Raw genomic sequence first — 18,684 nt, forward strand, 5'->3', positions numbered from 1 at the left:
AATTGTACCATAAAGCTGTCACAAGGAAATATATACAGAATATCAAGTAGGGTAACACTTCTTCTAGCGAGTTAATCTGTGAAAGTTAAAAAAAATTTAAAGAATATTACTGTTGAATAAATAATAGGAAGAAATGGGTGGGGCCAAGAAACAGTTTTTGGAGCAAGAAAAGGATTGCATAAACCCACATTTAATATGTAAAACATATTTGACATTTCATAGGCATTAGCAGTTCCTCCAGTGAATCTGTAAAACAAATTTGGGAAAGAGTTTAAAAAGTGAAATTATTTTAACTTTTCCTAGCCAAGAGGTGTAAGATGTAAGAGGTTTTTATGTATCAACAATATTTAGATGACTATTAATATTGTGATCCTATGTAATATGAATATTTTGCTCCTTTTAATTGAAAACCCAGTGTTTCTATAAACAAGATTGAACATATACCTAATACATGAGTTTTCTCCTCAAATTTTAATGTGCAAAGGAATCAATTGGAAGTGGGGATGGGGGCATCTTCTTAAAATGCAGCGTTTAATTTTTCATTTTCTTTTGAGGTAAAATTCACAAAACACAAAATTAGTCCTTAACCGTTTTAAAGTGTACAATTCAGTAGCATTTGGCACATTGACAATGTGGCACAATCATCACTTCCGTCTCGTTCCAAGACATTTTCATCAAGGAGTCACCGTACTCCTCAAGCAGTCACTCCCCATACCTCCCTCTCCTTTAGACCTTGGTAACTAATACCAACCTGCTCTCTATGGATTACCTGGATTCTTTATGTTTCAAATAAATGGAGACACATAACGCGTGACTTTTGTGTCTGATTTCTTACACCAAATGCAAATCTTGATGCAGAAGATTTGGTAACAGCCTGAGATTCTGCATTGCTAACATGCTTTGCGATAATGCCAATGCTGCTGGGGTTAAGATGGTGCTTGGAGGGGGCTGGGCTCAGGTGGAAGGGCTTCGGCCTAGTGAGGAGCAACGCAGATCAGAGCACTTACTGGCTGACATCAGCAGATCATGAACTTATTGAGCCACTGATGGAATCAAATGGACTTGCTGACTTATATATGCTCAGAAACATGGAGAGTCTCTGGCAGATCTATTCCACACAGTGTGTGAGACTTCAGAACGTGTCCACTGCCATTTATACTTTATTTTGTTAAATTACTTTTGCCATCTCCATCAGGGGACAGCAAACTATGGCGGAGGGGCCAGATCCAGGCCACCGCCTGCTTTTGTGTAGCTTGCGAGCTCAGAATGGCTTGTGTTTTTTTTTTTTAATGGTTGAAGAATAATGTTTTGTGGCATGTGAATGTTAAATGAAATTTAAATTTCAGTGCCCATAAATAAAGTCTTATAGAAACACAGCCACACTCAAATGTTTATGTATTGTTGATGCCTGTGATGGCAGTCGCCACATGGTTCACAAAGCCAGACATACTGGCTCTCTGGCCCTTTACAGATAAAGTTTGCAAACCCCTGATCTATATGATCACTTCAGACTGCAGGTACAGAATACAGCAGTTAAACTTTAGGAAAAATCAGCTCATAGACACGAGTTTTACAAAGTTCTGCTTTTAAAGAAGTTCTAATTTTCTAGTTAACGCAAAGAACTAAAAATCAGACTTCTGCTCCTGACCAAGCATTAGACTCCTTTTTTCTCCACCTCTCCCTTTTTTTTTAAAAGCCATTCTTGGCCATTGCTTTTAAGCCTCCTCACATTTCCACGGCTGTAAAGCTGTATGTGAAAATGTCAAGTGCTTTTTAAGAATGGATTTTACACTTGCCATTTTCAAGTGCAGTGGATTTACACTTCAAAAAGTCAGATGTGACTTCATAATTGAATTGCACCTGATCTTTTCAAGTGCTGGGCACTGGAACCTAGAGTCAAGGACAAGCTCAGAACTAGACTGAGTTTTTAGAGGTTGAATCTATCCTGAATTCAAGTCCTCATACCAATAACAAATGACCTCTGCAGCTGAAGTGTAGGCCAAGAGGAAACACTTTGAAGTTCTATCCCAAGTTGTTGATAGAAGTTCACAATGTTAATTTTCCTGTGTTGTTTTCTGATATTTATAATGGGCTAAATGACCTAGGATGTATGATATACCCATATTTAATGGGTGGAGCAACTAAGACAATCTCTAAGGAAGTGATAGACTAAACTTTAGGGATTTTTTTCAAGTTTTCACATATTAAAGATAAATGGACCAAGAAGCTGCCATTACCAATGGTTCAAATTTGCCCCTATGAAAGAATGAATTTGTTGACTACCCAGGTACTCAACCACTCAGACATAGGACATACACATATCTAAACCCTCACAAAAACCTAATCTTTATGGCTCTTTTGGGGAAAAAAAATGGAATATATCTAAACCTTGGTGTTCTAGAAAGCATTTTCTTTCTTTTTTTTTAATTTTTAAAAATGTTTTTTATTTATTTTTGAGAGACAGAGATAGTGCGAGCAGAAGAGAGTCAGAGAGAGAGGGAGACACAGAATCCAAAGCAGGTTCCAGGCTCTGAGCTACCTGTCAGCACAGAGCCTGATGCGGGGCTCAAACCCATGAACCATGAGATTATGACCTGAGTCGAAGCTGGACGCTTAACTGACTGAGCCACCCAGGTGCCCCAGAAAGCATTTTCTTTAATGGAATAAATCAGGGAAGTTCACTTGAGTTTAGGTGTCCAAAGTTTTTACTGGAGCTGCATTCATAGGAATGATTGATTGATTGCCTGTGCAGTTGAACTCAATTACTAGGTCAGCTGATACCATGAGACCTCAAGCTCTCATTCCGAGTCACGTGGTTGTCTTTCCAGTGTGGCCAGCGCCCAACCTGGGACTGTCAGGTGTGGCCAGTCCCCACCCTAAACAAAGATACTCCCATCAGGTATGACAGAGATGACCTCCTAGGAGCTAGAGACAAAGGCCAGAACCTTCTTTGGGTAAAGCGTATTTTTTACTATACACTTTCCTTTCAAAATAAAAATAAAATGAACATTTTTTTCAGTCTTCTGAAAGGATTGCTGGTCTTTGGGTTGTTGCTCTCCTATACTTCCTTAAGCTCCCTGTTTTACACTTAAGATTAATGAGTGAATGGAGAAGAATTAAGGTTCTTCTGTCTGTTGTTAAGCCCCTCATCCATATCCCAAAGACAAGGGTTTTTATTTTTTTATTTATTTACACAACAGTAAGACCTTTTTTTCCTAGGTAGACAGTTTCAAAGACAAAACAAATCAACTTTAAAAAATGAACAGATCTTCCATTGTTCTAAATCCATTAGGATTTTGTGCTCAGTAGAAAATACAAATTAAACTTTTATCCTTTTCATTACTTACAACTTTTGGAGACCAACTTTATTGTTTTTGAAAGGCTAAAACATGCTCATTATAAAAACTTCAAATAATAGAGGAAAGTAAAGAAGAATAAAGGAACACCCATTAGACATTTCACTACCTAGAGAAAATGTTAATCATTTCATTTGCCTCATCAATTTTTAACAAACTGTAGCTATTCTTTTCACTTGCTTTCTTGTCTGTCTTCTCCACTAGACCATGAGCTTTATGATGGCAGGGACCAAGTCTCTTTTGTTTACCATTGAATCACTATCTAATATCAGCATGGTATCTGGCACCATCCCTTAAGATTTGCTTAATAAATGATTGGTGGACATCTCTCTAGCCATATTATTCATATATGTGAATAATTTATATATACATATATAAATAGCTACAGAATGTAAGATCCATGGAGTTAGAGCTTTTTGCATGTTTTGCTTCACTTATATACTCCGGTTGTCCAAAACTAACAGCCAGGAGCCAATCCGTCCAGCAGCCTAGTTTTTGTAAATAAAGTTTTATTGGAACACAGCCACACCCATTTGTTTTACATATTGCCTGTGGCTGCTTTCATTCTACAATGGCCGACTTGAGCTGGTCTGCAGGGACCATACGGCCTACAAAGCCTAAAATATTTACTGTGTGAACCTTTACCCAAAGAGTTTGCCAACCTCTGCTATAGAATGATGTCTGTTACTTAGTAGGTGCTTGACAAATATTTCCTGCATGAATAAAGTTTATGTGAATTATATATATTGTACAAGATGTTTCTCATCAAATGGTATTTCAAATATCCTATTTTGAACGGTTGCATTAAATTTTATTTGTATAGTATATTTGACTAGCTGCCTTTAATGGACTTTCAAGGTACTTCCTTTTTTATTTATTTCTTTTTCTCACTGTGTAAACAGCAGGACAGAGAACATGCATCTTCTCTGTGTTCACCTATATGAGGGTACATTTATCGATGTGGGGTTTCTGGGTCAAGAGATAGTCATGCTTTCACATTTTGGATGTATTTTGGCAGATTGTTTTCAGAAAGGTGATAGCAGTTTACATTCTTAACAGTACCATTTTCCCATAACTGTACCAACACTTGATGTTAGGACCAGAATTTTTATTTAGGCACGACATAAACATGAACAAGAAAACCCGGTCAAGTGGGAATCAGATTTCCTCGAAGCTACTTTTGGTAATGAAACTGACTTGTCCTGCCACAATGATGGGAAATATAAATGGTTTTTACTTGCCAAAGTAAAAGCATGGTGGTACCCTTGATTACATTTACATTTACCACTAATTCCCTTAGCTCCTGAACACAGGAGGAAAAGTCATTATGATAATGAAGGAAGCTATTTTTAAACAAATGTATGCGTGTACATTTTAGAAATAGAAATAGAAATCTTCTTTAGAGAGGGAAAAATGCTTACATATTATTCGTTTTTCAAGGCAAACTTAACATCCACAATAAAATAGAATTATTTTTTTCTTTTTAAAAATAAAGTCTCCTTTCACCTTTTGAAGAGAAGATTGAGATGATAGTCCAATTTGGAGAGTCTTTGATGACAGGCTGTAGGTGTGTACTAACAGTGATATATTTGGGAATTGCTCTGATTTGATGGTTCCCAAAGATGGGAGCTGGGATGCCCAGTGCTGTCCTGCCTTTCACCACTGAGGGCATGCTCCTAGATGTGCTTGGAGTACATAAAGTGCCTAGTTCAGGGGGTGGGGAGGGAGGATATGTGTGTGAGGGGGAGGGGAGCAGAGCCATTCTGTTCTCATTAGGTGTTTTGAAAAGCCAGCTGGAAACTGGAATCAAGCTCCATTAGCAGTGCACTATGAGGGCACGGCGGTTAAGTTCCTAGACCTGAATGCTAAGCTTCTTATGTTCTAAATCTTCTGTCAAGAAGATTACTGACCTTCCCTTTGATGCAATGCAACAGTTAGCAGGTTGAGTAGTAAAATTTCAGACCTCTTAGTCACAGATGAAACTAGTTATTTATAAGGAAGAAAAGCCTGCTCACGTGCTTAACTGAGGAAATGGATAACTTCATTGTGCAGCAAAGATACTCTTTCCCTCCTATTTAATGACTAAAGCTGAAGATGCAAATAGCGGAATGGCATGTAATGGAATTTAGCTAGCTGGGAAGCAGGTGGGTTACTACGAAGTCAAAGAATTGGAAGCTTAATGCCTCACTGTGTGGCCTCAGGACATGCTCTCGGGCACTGTGCTGTTCTGTCTTCCACTGTATTGACTTAGCACAAAATTAAATGGAGTGTTGGAAATTAACCATTGAATCAGGTGATGGAAAAACACAAATAAGTCTCTACAGAGCCAGACATCTTTTTGGGCCATTGCCACAGCTCAGAAACCCCCATAGATGCTGGTGCTCTCACTTTTGTGAGGTGAATACCTGAAATACTTTGTAAGAGAGTTTCTCTCCTTGGCAAACGCCAAATAATGCACAGGAAAGACAATCTTCCTTGTTTGAACTTTCCAGTGGACTTTTCTTAGTCTCACTATGCAAATATTTCAACCAACTCACTTATTAAGGGAAGATAAAAAATAATGGTTTTAAAAAGTAAAACTGACTATGCCTCTATTGATAACCTTCTGAACTCCAGAGACAATTGTCATCACCCCTGAACGGTATGCTTTGCAGACTGAGCATCACAGAATGTCTTCATTTTATTTGAGTTTACTGGCGGCTGCCTATGCAATAGAACACAAGGAGGAATGTCAGTAATCATCTGGAAATGTTGTCAATGGAAATAGAAAATATTCTCAAGCATATTTGACATGTGTGCAGCCATACCCAAACCCCAAATTAGCTGGATAATTGCCATCTTTGTTTCCAGCTTCCTCCCAGTTTCTCTTACAAATTACAATTGACACCTAGACCTAACCGGAAAGAAAATCCATATGATTGCTGATCAGATCACTCAGGAATAGGGAATATTTATTTGTTAAGTGACTTCCGAAGGTTATTTGTGGAGAGAGCACTACTAAACTGGAACTCCTAAATCAAGACTATTGACTGTAACTCTAGGGTTCAGTTCATTAAAAACAAGTTAGCATGGAAACTAGTGGATTATTATTTTAGTTGTTGAGTAGATGGTGGATATACAAGAATATCTCATTTTAATGAGATACAGGTAATCAATTAGTTACTTTGTTGTTGATTCCTCAAATAGCTGATCATGGCACATTTACCTGAAGGTGACGGTCAAGTTATAGAGGTGTTTCATTGTGATTGAGTTTTTCTTTGTTGTTTTTTTGTTTTTTGTTTTTGTTTTTTGTAACATCTGCCTTTTTCATTTCATCAATTGTGGTGGCCCAATTCTCTGAGTAGAAGATTTTTACCTCAGTGCATGCATTTATATTGTAGAGAAGATTTCAAATTACCTTCAAAGAAGAATCTTGTTCCTGTCCCTAAATGCTCCCTTAGCTTACCACCAAGTGGAGGTGAAATTACTTTTCTGTGCTTGTCAGGCTTTTCAGTGTTGACCTAAGAGTGTTAACTCTATCCCTAGCTTGACTGTCTGTTCAAGTATAAGGATCAGTACTAAGTTGACAGCATAAAATAGAAATACTCTGGCTATTTTTTAGTGCAACATTGAACTCACTGCTGCATGCCTCACCTCTCCAGAGCTCAGCAGAGATCAGCATTATTCCAAGGGGGTTGTGTGAAGGCTGTGCAGTGTAAATGTTCTTCCAGATGACCTACACATACCCCTTGCTTGAGTCAGGCCAGCATAAACCTGTGTAGCTGGACTGGTTCATATTGCACCTTGCAGATTCGCTTTTTATTGACTTGATGTGGGAGCTGTACTATCACAAGGGTGACCAAACTGCCCCTGTTTGCCCCAGACAGTCATGGTTTCAGAACTGAAAATATCCCAGGAAACGTTTTAGCTCCAGACAAACCTGGACAGTTGGTCACCCTACCAGCCAATCAAACACATCTCCATGCAACTCACCTATGCGTCAAATGTAAGGTTGTGAAGATCTTCATATGGATGCTCATGAGGTTTTTCTCTTTGGTCTTGGTTTTTCCTGAGCAACTGTGTATTTAGCCAAACATCACATGGTGACTGTGAATTATAGAATCGATGAGTGTACTTTCTTTTGCACTGGCAAAAGGCAAACCAAATTTATGGCCCAGCTAAGAGGTTCATTTTTCTATTACCACATGCCTGACTCCATTTTATGGCCTTTCTCTTGGCTTCTTTATTTTTTGTTTCAATTTTTTAAAATGTTTTATTTATTTTTGATACAGAGAGAGACAGAGTATGAGAGGGGAGGGGCAGAGAGAGAAGGAGACAGAACCGGAAGCAGGCTCCAGGCTCTGAGCTGTCAGCACAGAGCCTGATGTGGGACTTGAACCCACAAACGTGAGGTCTGACCTGAGCCGAAGATGGAGGCTTAACCAACTGAGCCACCCAGGCGCCCCTATTTTTTTGTTTCTTTATCCTTTCTCTGCCACCTCTAATATGTTAACTTGTATCTACATATTCATGAAATTGCCTTTGATACCTTTTTGTTAAAGAGGAGTCATGAGTAAAAATTGCCGTGTTTCATCACAAAACTAATATTGTAGGTCAAGCCTTCCAAGAAGCAGTCTCTGATAAAGAAATTAGTATGCAGGAAGTTTATGGGGAGTGCTCTCAGGATCCCTACGTTTCAGGGGAGGGGAGGAAGCAGGACAGACAGACAGAGAAGCTAGGTTGCCCTGCAGCTCCCAGGGGAGCTCTTGAACTGGAATGGCTCTTCAGAGTTGTCCTGGGTTTGGGCAAGAAGGCTGGCCATCCACTTCCACCCCCATAGAGGAGTTGCGGAATGTGGAATGTGTGTGACCTTGGGTGAGGGGCTCTCTGCAACCGAGGGAAGATCTCAGAGAGACCCCAAGGTGAAGCCTGGCAGGCAGAAGTAATCCCAGCAGCTGGGACAGGAGTCCCCCAGCATCACTGTCCTCTACTGGTAACAGCTCTCGCTCTCCATAGTGATCTCCTCTTGACTGTGAGGAGTAGCAGAAGGAGCAGGGAGGTCTCGGCGCTTTATCTGTAAAATAAGGGTAATAATATCTCCATTGCAGAATTTTTGTGAAGCTCCATCAGATTACCTGTCTATATAAAGAACTTATCACGGAGTGCACCATGTAGTAGATACCCAAGAAGTGGTAATCGCTGTCATTTATCACTCTCTCTCAACATGTGGGCCTACTATATCAATGTGCGCCTATAGATCATTTTATTCTATGATTTGACTGTGCATGAAGGTAGTTATAGCAAAGTTTAGGTTAAGATAAACCAAACCAAACCAAACAAAACCAATTAGGAACATGAACATCCTCATACTAGTACCTGTTATAGCATAATAGGCTTTCTCCAACAAATTAGGAGCAAAAGAAAAATGACTTACAATAATATTCTAGGTAGACTATTTGAAAGTCTATATTATAGGATTATTTGTGAATCTCTTGAGTCTTTAATAAGGAATCAGGAGAAGCCTGATACTGGCACAAAGATGGCTGGGCAGCTTTGATACCTTCCTGGTTGTAACTGGATTCTTTTTATTCTGAGAATTCCTATGACCCACTTTTTTTGTCAGTCAATGTGAAAGCAAGAGACTAAAAACTTAAAGTGAGAGTCTCCTGGCTGGCTCAGTCAGTAGAGCATGTGACTTTTGATCTTGGGGTCATGAGTTTGAGTCTCACTGTGAACGTAAGACCTGCTTCAAAAAACACAATAGGGGCACCTGGGTGGCTCAGTTGATTAAGCATTTGACTTCAGGTCAGGTCATGATCTTGCAGTTCGTGTTTGGGCACTGCATGGGGCTCTGTGCTGACAGCTCAGAACCTGGAGCCTGCTTTGAATGCTGTGTTTCCCTCTCTCTCTGTCCCTGCCCTGCTCATGCTCTGTCTTTCTCTCTCTCTCAAAATTAAGTAAACATTAAAAATAAAATAAAATAATAAAAATAGAAAAGCAGAGCTGAGAGCAAGAATGGTTAGACAAAATGAAAGAACTTAGAGAGGGTGAGATAGTCTAAAGTTAAAAAGGTAAAAAATAAGATAAAGTATCACCAGTGATACATCTTTTTTAAAAAGTACTTTTAAAGAGCCAAATGTAAAAAGCCTAAAGGGCAATTAAACTCATGAATTTAAAAACCAATAAAATAATACTGAATTAAAAATAAATAGGAAATGAAACGTAACATAAGAAAAGTTAAAAATAGAGCACAGAAATATTTGACATTCACATTAACAACAACTACAGAAATAACATTGCATAGATATGTGGTCAGAAGAGCTATTTTATAAACCTCAGGTCAACAATATATACATTAAGAGCAAAAACAATCTATTTGAACCTATGACTATAAAGAAGCTATTTAAATATATTTATTGAATAATTTCAAATTGAATGTCTCATCCTTTAAGGAGTTATTAGGTACCTAGAATGTGAATTTACCTAGAAAATGTGAATAAAGAAAATGAATGTTAGCAGGATAACCTTATGTTCAATTCTCTTAAAAGACATTGAGAACTGACAGGACAGGTAGAAAATATAACTCATTTCTATCACTGTCTCTCTCCCCACACCCCACCTCTACCCATAATTTCAGCAAAGCAGAATTTTTGGTCCTAAAGAAGTGTTTAAATATTATGTACAGATTATTCACTAGTCACTTGGGGTGCTTGTTAAAAGCACTTATTCTTAGAGATTCTGAATCAGAAATGCTGAAGTTTGATCCTGGGGATATACATTTTAACAGATGTGACATGTCATACTGATGTCCCACCAAAGTTTGAGAACCGCTGTTCCAGATGACAGGACTAATAGCCCTAGACAGAGAGAACTAATAACCTTAGGAGAGGCAAGGACTCCTGGTGACACACTGTGTCACACACAGCAGCTGAGAAGCAGGGAATAGATCTTTAACACACGTTTGAAAAATCAGATGTCTCCAAGCTGCAACTGACACAGAAAAGAAAAAAATCGTATAATGGACGCTTATCAAATCTGTAGACAACTCAATAGAAAGAAGGGTTAACATGATAGATGATAGCATTAAAACTCAAAAGGGTCTTGACAGGCTGTGAAATAGGATTGAAATTAAGACGTTGAAATGTAACAGGGATAAATGTAAAATCCTATATTTAGGTTGACAAAAAAAAAAAAATTCACCACCCAAGGTCGAGGTGGGAGAAAACAACTTGATAGAATTCATAAATGAGGAGCTAGGAGATTTTGTTGACTATCCCCAGAACAGCAGTGAGCAGAGTGGAGAGGCTGCTCACAAAGCTAACGTAACATGAGGCTGGCATAGTAGAGAGAGGCTGAGAGAGGAGGAACAGCCTTGACTTTCTCTGTGCTGGTCAGCGTGTGCACCTTCCCAGATAAAATATTTCAAAGAGAATATTGATAAACGAGAACTCAACCAGGGAAGCAGCAGGGTGAGAGCATCTCATAATTATGCTAAAAAAGGGATGACTGAGATTTAACTCAGGAAAGGTGGGTTCTTCCAATGTTCCAAGTTATCTATCACTCACAATAGGGAAATATCAAAGAACAGATGAGGCAATCCTCAGGAAGCTAACGGCTGAGGCATAGAAGGATTGAGGAGATCCAAATAGAGCAAAGAGTTCTAGGAGAATGAAGACTGAAAAAGAGAGATTTGAATTTGTCCGTAGGAAGTTGAGTTGAATGGTAGATGCAGACGAAGTGAACGGACATCAGAGAGAAGGTGGGTGGCACTATATGGAGGCCATGTTTGTAGATAGCAAGTTCTAGAATTTTGGCGGAGAAGAAAGGGAGAGAAATTGGATGAGTTTTTAGAAAAGGCATCAGTCAGAATTGTAGTTTAGCTTTATGGATAGGGAAGTCCTGCGGCTATTTGGTGTGGTGATCAGCTGATCAGCTGCGGGTTTGCAGACTTAAATCTGTTGTCCCAGCACAGTATTAACATGCTGTCCTCTTTCACTCCTGAAAGGATCCCAGTGTGCGCAATCAATATTGTGGTTCTGCAGTATATGACGGCTGAGGGAGGTGAGCCAGTGGACAGAGCGTGAGATTGAAGATTTGGTAGTGAATATGCATAACGAGGGAACAAATCCTGCCAGCTCCTGGCTTGGGCAGCGACAGGCTCGGGCTGGCCGGGGAGCCAGGCTGGGAATACAGTTGGATAGGGAAGTGCTGGCAGGGGCCATGGATCCAAAGAGTACAGGCCAAGTACGGAACTCAGCTGGAGCCAGCAGGGCTCTGGCGTTCTGTCTGGCAGTGATGAAGACTTCTGCATTGTAATACTTCATCTGTCAGTGATGAAACCTTTTCTAGAGAAGAGTCCAATGAATGTGGGTGAGGGAAATATTCTGGGGCTTCTCTAACCAGACATTCAAAGCCCAGCTTTGAAGTTTGTTGGTTTCAAAGGCATGCTGCCAGAAGCTCTCTTTTGCTAGGGTTTCTCTCTCCTCAGTGGAATGGGAAAGATCTTGCTTCCTTAGCAACTGGTAAAAAGTAGAAACCTATTAAATCAGAGTGAGCTATGTAAGTCTAAACTTCAAAACCATCATAAATATACCATCAATGAGGGCCACAAACCTTGGACTTTTCTCTGAGTACACATTTAATGGGACTCGTGGATTTGCCAGTGCTATAGAATCCCCACTGACTTACAACAGGCAGACTTAATGCCCTGGTCTTTTCAAATGCAAGGGGACCCTGAACCACTTGGCATCCTTTTAACTGTTCTTTTATTAGCCTCTTCAGGGCCATATTTCTTTCTCCAATGTGAAGGAGAGATGCAGATATTGTAGTCTTGTCTGTGGTTAAGAACACAGTCAGAGGTGTTGGTTGGAGGCTCATTTCCATTACTTAACATTTGTTGCTTGCCTTTGAGAAAATGACTATGTATCTGAGCCTTAGCTTTTTGTATGTGGAATGGGGGTAATGACAGTACTTCCCAAGTGAGGCAATGAATGTAAAGTGACTGGCATGTTTTGCCTATTACATAGTTAATGTTAATAAGTAGTGGTTGTTGTTATTTTTATTATTCTTATCATGCTGCCTCAGGGTGAGATGTTTGAGGAAAGCTCAAGTGTAGTAGGGAGTGTTTCATTTTGGATCTATTTAACGAACATTTACTGAGCAATTCATATGTATGTGAAGGACTTTGCTGTTCAAGAGTTACTTATCAATAAAGAGCATTGCCTTGTTAGTCTAGTGGGTACTTTCTGTGCACTTTGATGAATTGCAGTCAATTCCCTCCTGATGTGGATGTGGCTTTTTTGAATAATATGTAATAATAGTAACAATGATGGCAACAACAACAACAACAATACTAATACATACCACCTTAAACCTGTACAGTGCAATAGTTCTGGCCAGGCCACTAGCAACCTCTCTGAGTGTTACCACACATAAGACCTGTGCTTTTTGATTAACCAGTGTCCTCAAATACGTGGTGTGTGTGTGTGTGTGTGTGTGTGTGTGTGTGTGTGTGTGTTTGTGTGTGTAAGGGTCATTTTCTCATCATAAAAGCCACATGACTGTGGGCAGGGTAGATATTGTTTCCTCATCCTTTTGGCTGAACTCACTAGTTTTATTTAACTATTTTATGAGAATAGGCAAGGTTATACCATGCTTTGTAATCTTTAGTGAGATTTATGGAGAGAGTTATTAAAATTTGGTAGCAAATTTAATCTCTGCTGCATGTCAGGACTGCAGATAAATTAAAAATAATTAAGCCCTTCAACATTGGAATCAGCAAATTCCCACCTTTCCTTTTTATTCTTCTTAGGCTTAGAAGCGATACAGTGGCTACATTAGAAAAAAACTGTCTTTGGGTACCTGGGTGGCTTAGTTGGTTAAGAGTTGGGCTTCGGCTCAGGTCATGATCTCATGGTTCATGAGTTCAAGCCTTATGTTGGGCTTTGTGCTAACAGCTCAGAGCCTGGAGCCTTCTTTGGATTCTTTGTCTTCTCCCTCTCTCTCTGACCCTCCCCCAGTTGTTCACATTCTCTCTTTCTCTCTCTCTCTCAAAAATAAGTAAGCATTAAAAATAAAGAAAAAACCTATCTTTTCCTCCCTCCCTCCCTTCCTTCCTTCTCACACATTTATTTGGTGTTTATTGTGTGCAGCTAAGGGTTGGAATGCACTGATCATTGTGCTTTTTATTTTTATTTTTTAAAGTTTATTTATTTTAGAGAGAGAGAGTAAGTGGGAGAGGGGCAGAGAGAGAAAAATCCCAAGAATGCTCCACACTGTCAGTGCAGAGCAGCCTGATGCAGGGCTTGAACTCACAAACCATGAGCTCAGGACCTGAATCAAACTCCAGAGTTGAACGCTTAACCGACGGAGTCACCCAACCACCCCTGTGTGTTTTAAAATAAATTTTAATTAACAATGTTCCTGCATAGAGCCATCTACCTTTCCAGTGAGCCTGATTTCTTTTTCTCCACAGGCTCAGTTTGTGAGCCTCGAGCCAATTTGCATAACTGATTAAAGACCATTTTTGTCTTTATGACCCATTTTTGTTAGAAGCTTTGCTCTTCTTCATCGACTACTGTGGCAATTATGATCATTTACACTAGTCTGGCTGAGGATTTTCAGATTTGAATCTCAAGGAACTGTAGGCATGAGGTTTTCAGAAATGCTTAGAATGACTGTCTGAGTTCTTTCACCTGCAAAATGATGGTATTAACATTTTACTGATTAAAATGCATTTTGTAATCCTTGGTTGTTGGCTTGTTAAGGCCAAAACTGTGGCCTATGTAATTGTTAAAAGTGAAGTATGACTAACTTGGTAACGCATTTCTGGGCCATTACTGGCCTTCCCGTATTAATTGTAACACTGGTAGTGCTGCCCTCACTTTCTCAAGTAGAAACAAAGGGAAAAAGTCTTATAACTGTAACAGTGTAGTAATTAACATGTCACTAGTGGCCCTTTGGCATTATAATTTGAGGTAATAGTGAAAATGTCACTTCAAGTTATTCTATCATTTATTAAGAAGTAAATGAAGTCTTCAAAATACAGGTTAAGATCAATAGGTGTTCTTTAGGCCATTAGCTGCAGGGTCATTTTAACTTTAGTTTGGTGCAGAAGCCACCTTGTCACCGTCTTCCCTTTTCCTGCCACACACTGGTTACATATGCATGTTGTGCATTTTGTGTGATAGTTTGGCCTATGAAACAGAGCAGGGGTATTGGGATCTGTCACAGCAGGGGCTGAGTCTAGGGTGGTGTCCTTGTTAATTGTATGACATAGTTAACTGTTATGAGTCTGCCTTGTAAATGAAAAAATGGGCACACCTGAGTGACTCAATCAGTTGAGATTCCGACTCTTGATTTTGACTCGGGTCATGATCCCAGGGTCATGGGACCGAGCCCCATGTCGGGCTCTGAGCTGAGCATGGAGCCTGCTTAAAATTCTTTTTCTCCCTCTCCCTCTGCCCCTCCCCTCCACTCTCTCTAAAAGAAACAAACAAACAAGTAAATAAAATGTAGACATGAAGGCAATGATACTTTATTAGTGTGTTGGTGAATATTAAATATGACAAAGCATAGAAGTGTTTGGCATACAACATGGGCGACATTTGGATAAACGTACCTACTTTATGCTATTTATATGTATTATTTTTATTTCTCACTGAGTTCTGATAGATAGATGCTCTAAATATTTCCCTTTTATAAATGGGAAGTCAGGGAGGTCAAGTGACTTGTTAAGATTACATAGTGAACAGCTGAGGTGGGTTTCAAATCTAGGTCCACAACCTCCAGACAAGCTTGGGCTGCTGTCCTGTTGCCTCCCATGTGTCAGGGCCTCAACTAGCCACAGCCCCTCTGCTCCTTCCATGAAGGTTTCTGACTAAGGGTCTGAGAGAAATATTTTTTTCTTATTAAGTTTGTATATATGACTTTCCATTAAAATAAAAATATATAGCCCTCTACATTGGCACTCTGGATTCAAGTTAGAGATTCTGGGTGTTATCAGTCACACAATCCTAATGGCATAGCTCAGAACGGAAGGTCTTGCTACAGACATAAATTTTCCTTCTCTTTAAAAAAAACTGTTAGATTTTGATATAATTCAAGCAAATTTATAAGGAATAGTACAAAGAAATTTCTTCTATGCTTTATCTGGACTCACCAATGCTGTATGCACTTTGCTTCATTTGCTTTCTCATTTTGTTTGTGTATATAAGTATGTGTGTGAAATATATATATACAATTTATTTTTCTGATTGCTTCAGAGTAAGTTGAAGACATCAGATACATTGTTCTCCTTTAGTACTATATACTGTAATGGGTGTTCCCAGTGAATAAAGAAACTTCTTATATAACCATAATGTAATTATCAAACTCAAGAATTATAATGTTGATACCATCTAATAATTTAATACACAATCCATATTCAAGTATGTCAGTTCTCCAAGACCAGTCCAAAATCACCCACTGCATTCAGTTGTCATGTCTCTTTACTCAGCTTTAATCTGGAACAATTCTTCAACCTTTATTTTGTCTTTCTTAACTTTGAAATTTTGAATAGTACAGATCAGTAATTTTGTAGAATATTCCTCAGTTTGGCTTGCCAGATATTTCTTCATGATCAGATTTGAATTATATATTTTTGGCGGGAAAAACACAGAAATGATATGTCTTAGTGCATTGGACCTGGTGCATCACTTTCATTGTTTATTTTGATGCTTAAATTGTCCCACATTTGGTCACTGGAAACGTCTTAAACTGGCTTCTGTATCCTTTTGGCATGTACCCATCATTCATTGACCACTTCCTTACTTTCTGGCATGAGGTGCTAGAAGCTCATCTTGTACTTCCCCTGTTGCAAAAGTGGAATCAACATTTTTCCTAGAGCTTTGGTTCTTTTTACTGGAGAATGCTATATAGAAACCATGATCTGGCGGTCATTGATGCTAGAGTGTTATTTACCTCTAGTGTAAACAACTGTCAGTGTACAGAACTAGGAAACACACACACACACACATACACACACACACACATTCTCATCTCTACACTCTATTCTCTTCTATCTATCCATCTATATGGAAAAAAAATGTTACTTTTGATACCTCCAATTCCAGCTTAATGCCACAGAATTTTTATAATAACCTCCCCCTTTCTGTATTTATAATTCCCTTCCCCAACCATGAAGTCTCTGGCTCCCATGATCCCAAAATATTTACTCATTTACTCTGACTACACAGAAACTAGTTTAAGAATTGTTAAACCACACTACGTCCAAAAGCAAGCATATGCACTAGAATTCAATACTTATATATAGTTTTTCTAAGATAAAAACTTTATACAATGAAAAAAGGAGCCCAGTTTACTGAGCTTGGCAAATACATGCACCTGTGTATCCTACATTCCTGTGAAGATATAGATGTTTTCTGTTATTCCAGAAAGTCCCCTTGTACCCCTTCCTAAAAGTTCCCTTTTATCCCCAGAATAAACCAATTTTCAGATTGGTCTTGCTTATAGTATGTCTTATAACTAGAATAATCAAGCATGCATTTTTGTATTATCTTTTAAGTTTCTCTAGATTTTAAACTTATTTTAGCATTTTTATATATTTTAGCATGATTATTCCCAAATTTTAATGCTCACCCCATATCTAAATGACACTTTACCCCTATCTACCCACAACTATAGTGAGACAGAGATTGTGGCTATAAAAGAATAGAATACTACTGATCTTAAACTAAAATACTCTTTGATGGCTTGAAATTCATTGTTATGAAAATAAGACTGATTGTGTAAATGAGGTTATCACCATCCCATCCTACCAGTTAGCATCATTCAGTTCCCTCAAAATCCACATCAGTTGATCAGCACATTCACTTAGTCTGACGCACTCACTCATTTAGAAATATGATGAGCACATCTCAGACACTTTTCCAACCAGTGGAGACCGAGCAGTGAAAAAGTAGGTGATGTTCCTATTCTATCAGAGCTTCATATGTGCCACTTACAGTGTTCTTTATTTTTGCGTGTGTGTGTGTGTATATTCAAGATTCAGTCTCATACTGTTATAAACTGAATGTTTGTGCCTCCTTAAAATTCATAGATTGAAGTTTTAATCCCCAGTGAGATGGGATTTGGAATTGAGACCTTTGAGAGATAATTAGATCACGAAAGCAGGATCCTGGTCTGTTGAGATTAGTACCTTTATAAGAAGAGGCATCAAAGAACTTGCTCTCCTTCTCCCTGGCATGTGAGGACTTAGCAAGAAGGTGGTAATTTGCAAACCAGGAAGAAATTTTTCTCCAGAATCTGACCATACTGGCACTCTGAACATGGGCGTCTACCCTCCAGAATTATGAGAAAATAAATCTCTGTTGTTTAAGTCACCCAGTCTATGATATTTTGTATGGCAGCCCAAGCAGACTAAGACAGATAACATATTTCTTCTGCTTGAAATTTCAGTTTTTATTTATCTGAGGAAATCTTTATTATCATTCATTTTTAAATGTTCATATTTTTGCTTGGTATAGAATTCTCATTGGGAATTTTTGTCTCCTAACACTGTAGACAACTCACTCCCTTGTCTTCAAAAAGACAAGTCTACTATAATTTCATCTTTTTCCCTTTGTATGTAATGTGTCTTTTCTCTCTGGCTACCTTCAAGATTTGTGGGTTGTTTTTTTTTTTTTGTTTTTTTGTTTTGCTTTTCTTTTCAGTCGTTTGAATATAATATCCTTCTGAGTTGTGCATAGGAAAATAGAAGCCTTAACTTCTTTATTTATGGTAAGAGTGTTCCACCAAGAAGTTCCTCTGCTGTTTGCACATGTTGGTCCTTTTTCTATGGTGCTCTTCCCAATTCCAATTATCATCAAATCCTATTCAGACACTAAGAACTAGGTTAAGTATTTCCATGAGGCCTTCATGGTAGATAGTTAACGTGGCCACCAAGCTCTTTCTCCTTTGATCTAGACACATTTTAGATGAAACCCATTGTTTCCCTACGAAATGATTTCAAAATGCTTCACTATTCACAACCTTCCTTTAAGCATACTCTCTTCTGAAATGTACCCTATTAATTAAGCAGACTATTTTTCTTGTTGTTGTTTTGTTTGTGTGTTTGTTTCATGGGGGGGGGTTGTGCCTTGTCAAAAAAAAATCTCTTCATGCTTTTCATCATTAGTATAACTACTTTCTTCAACTCACATGATTAATTTAATTGGATTGCTTTCCTTTCTAAATGGGTGACTCAAAAACTAAGGGAAAAAGTTGGGGTTTTGATTTTTTACTTTGCTTTTCTGTTTGGAGTGTCACTGTAACTACTGTATTGTAAATGATGGAAAATAATTGCATATGT

The sequence above is a fragment of the Suricata suricatta genome, chromosome 10 (genome assembly GCF_006229205.1).
Source record: "Suricata suricatta isolate VVHF042 chromosome 10, meerkat_22Aug2017_6uvM2_HiC, whole genome shotgun sequence".
Classification (NCBI taxonomy): domain Eukaryota; kingdom Metazoa; phylum Chordata; class Mammalia; order Carnivora; family Herpestidae; genus Suricata; species Suricata suricatta.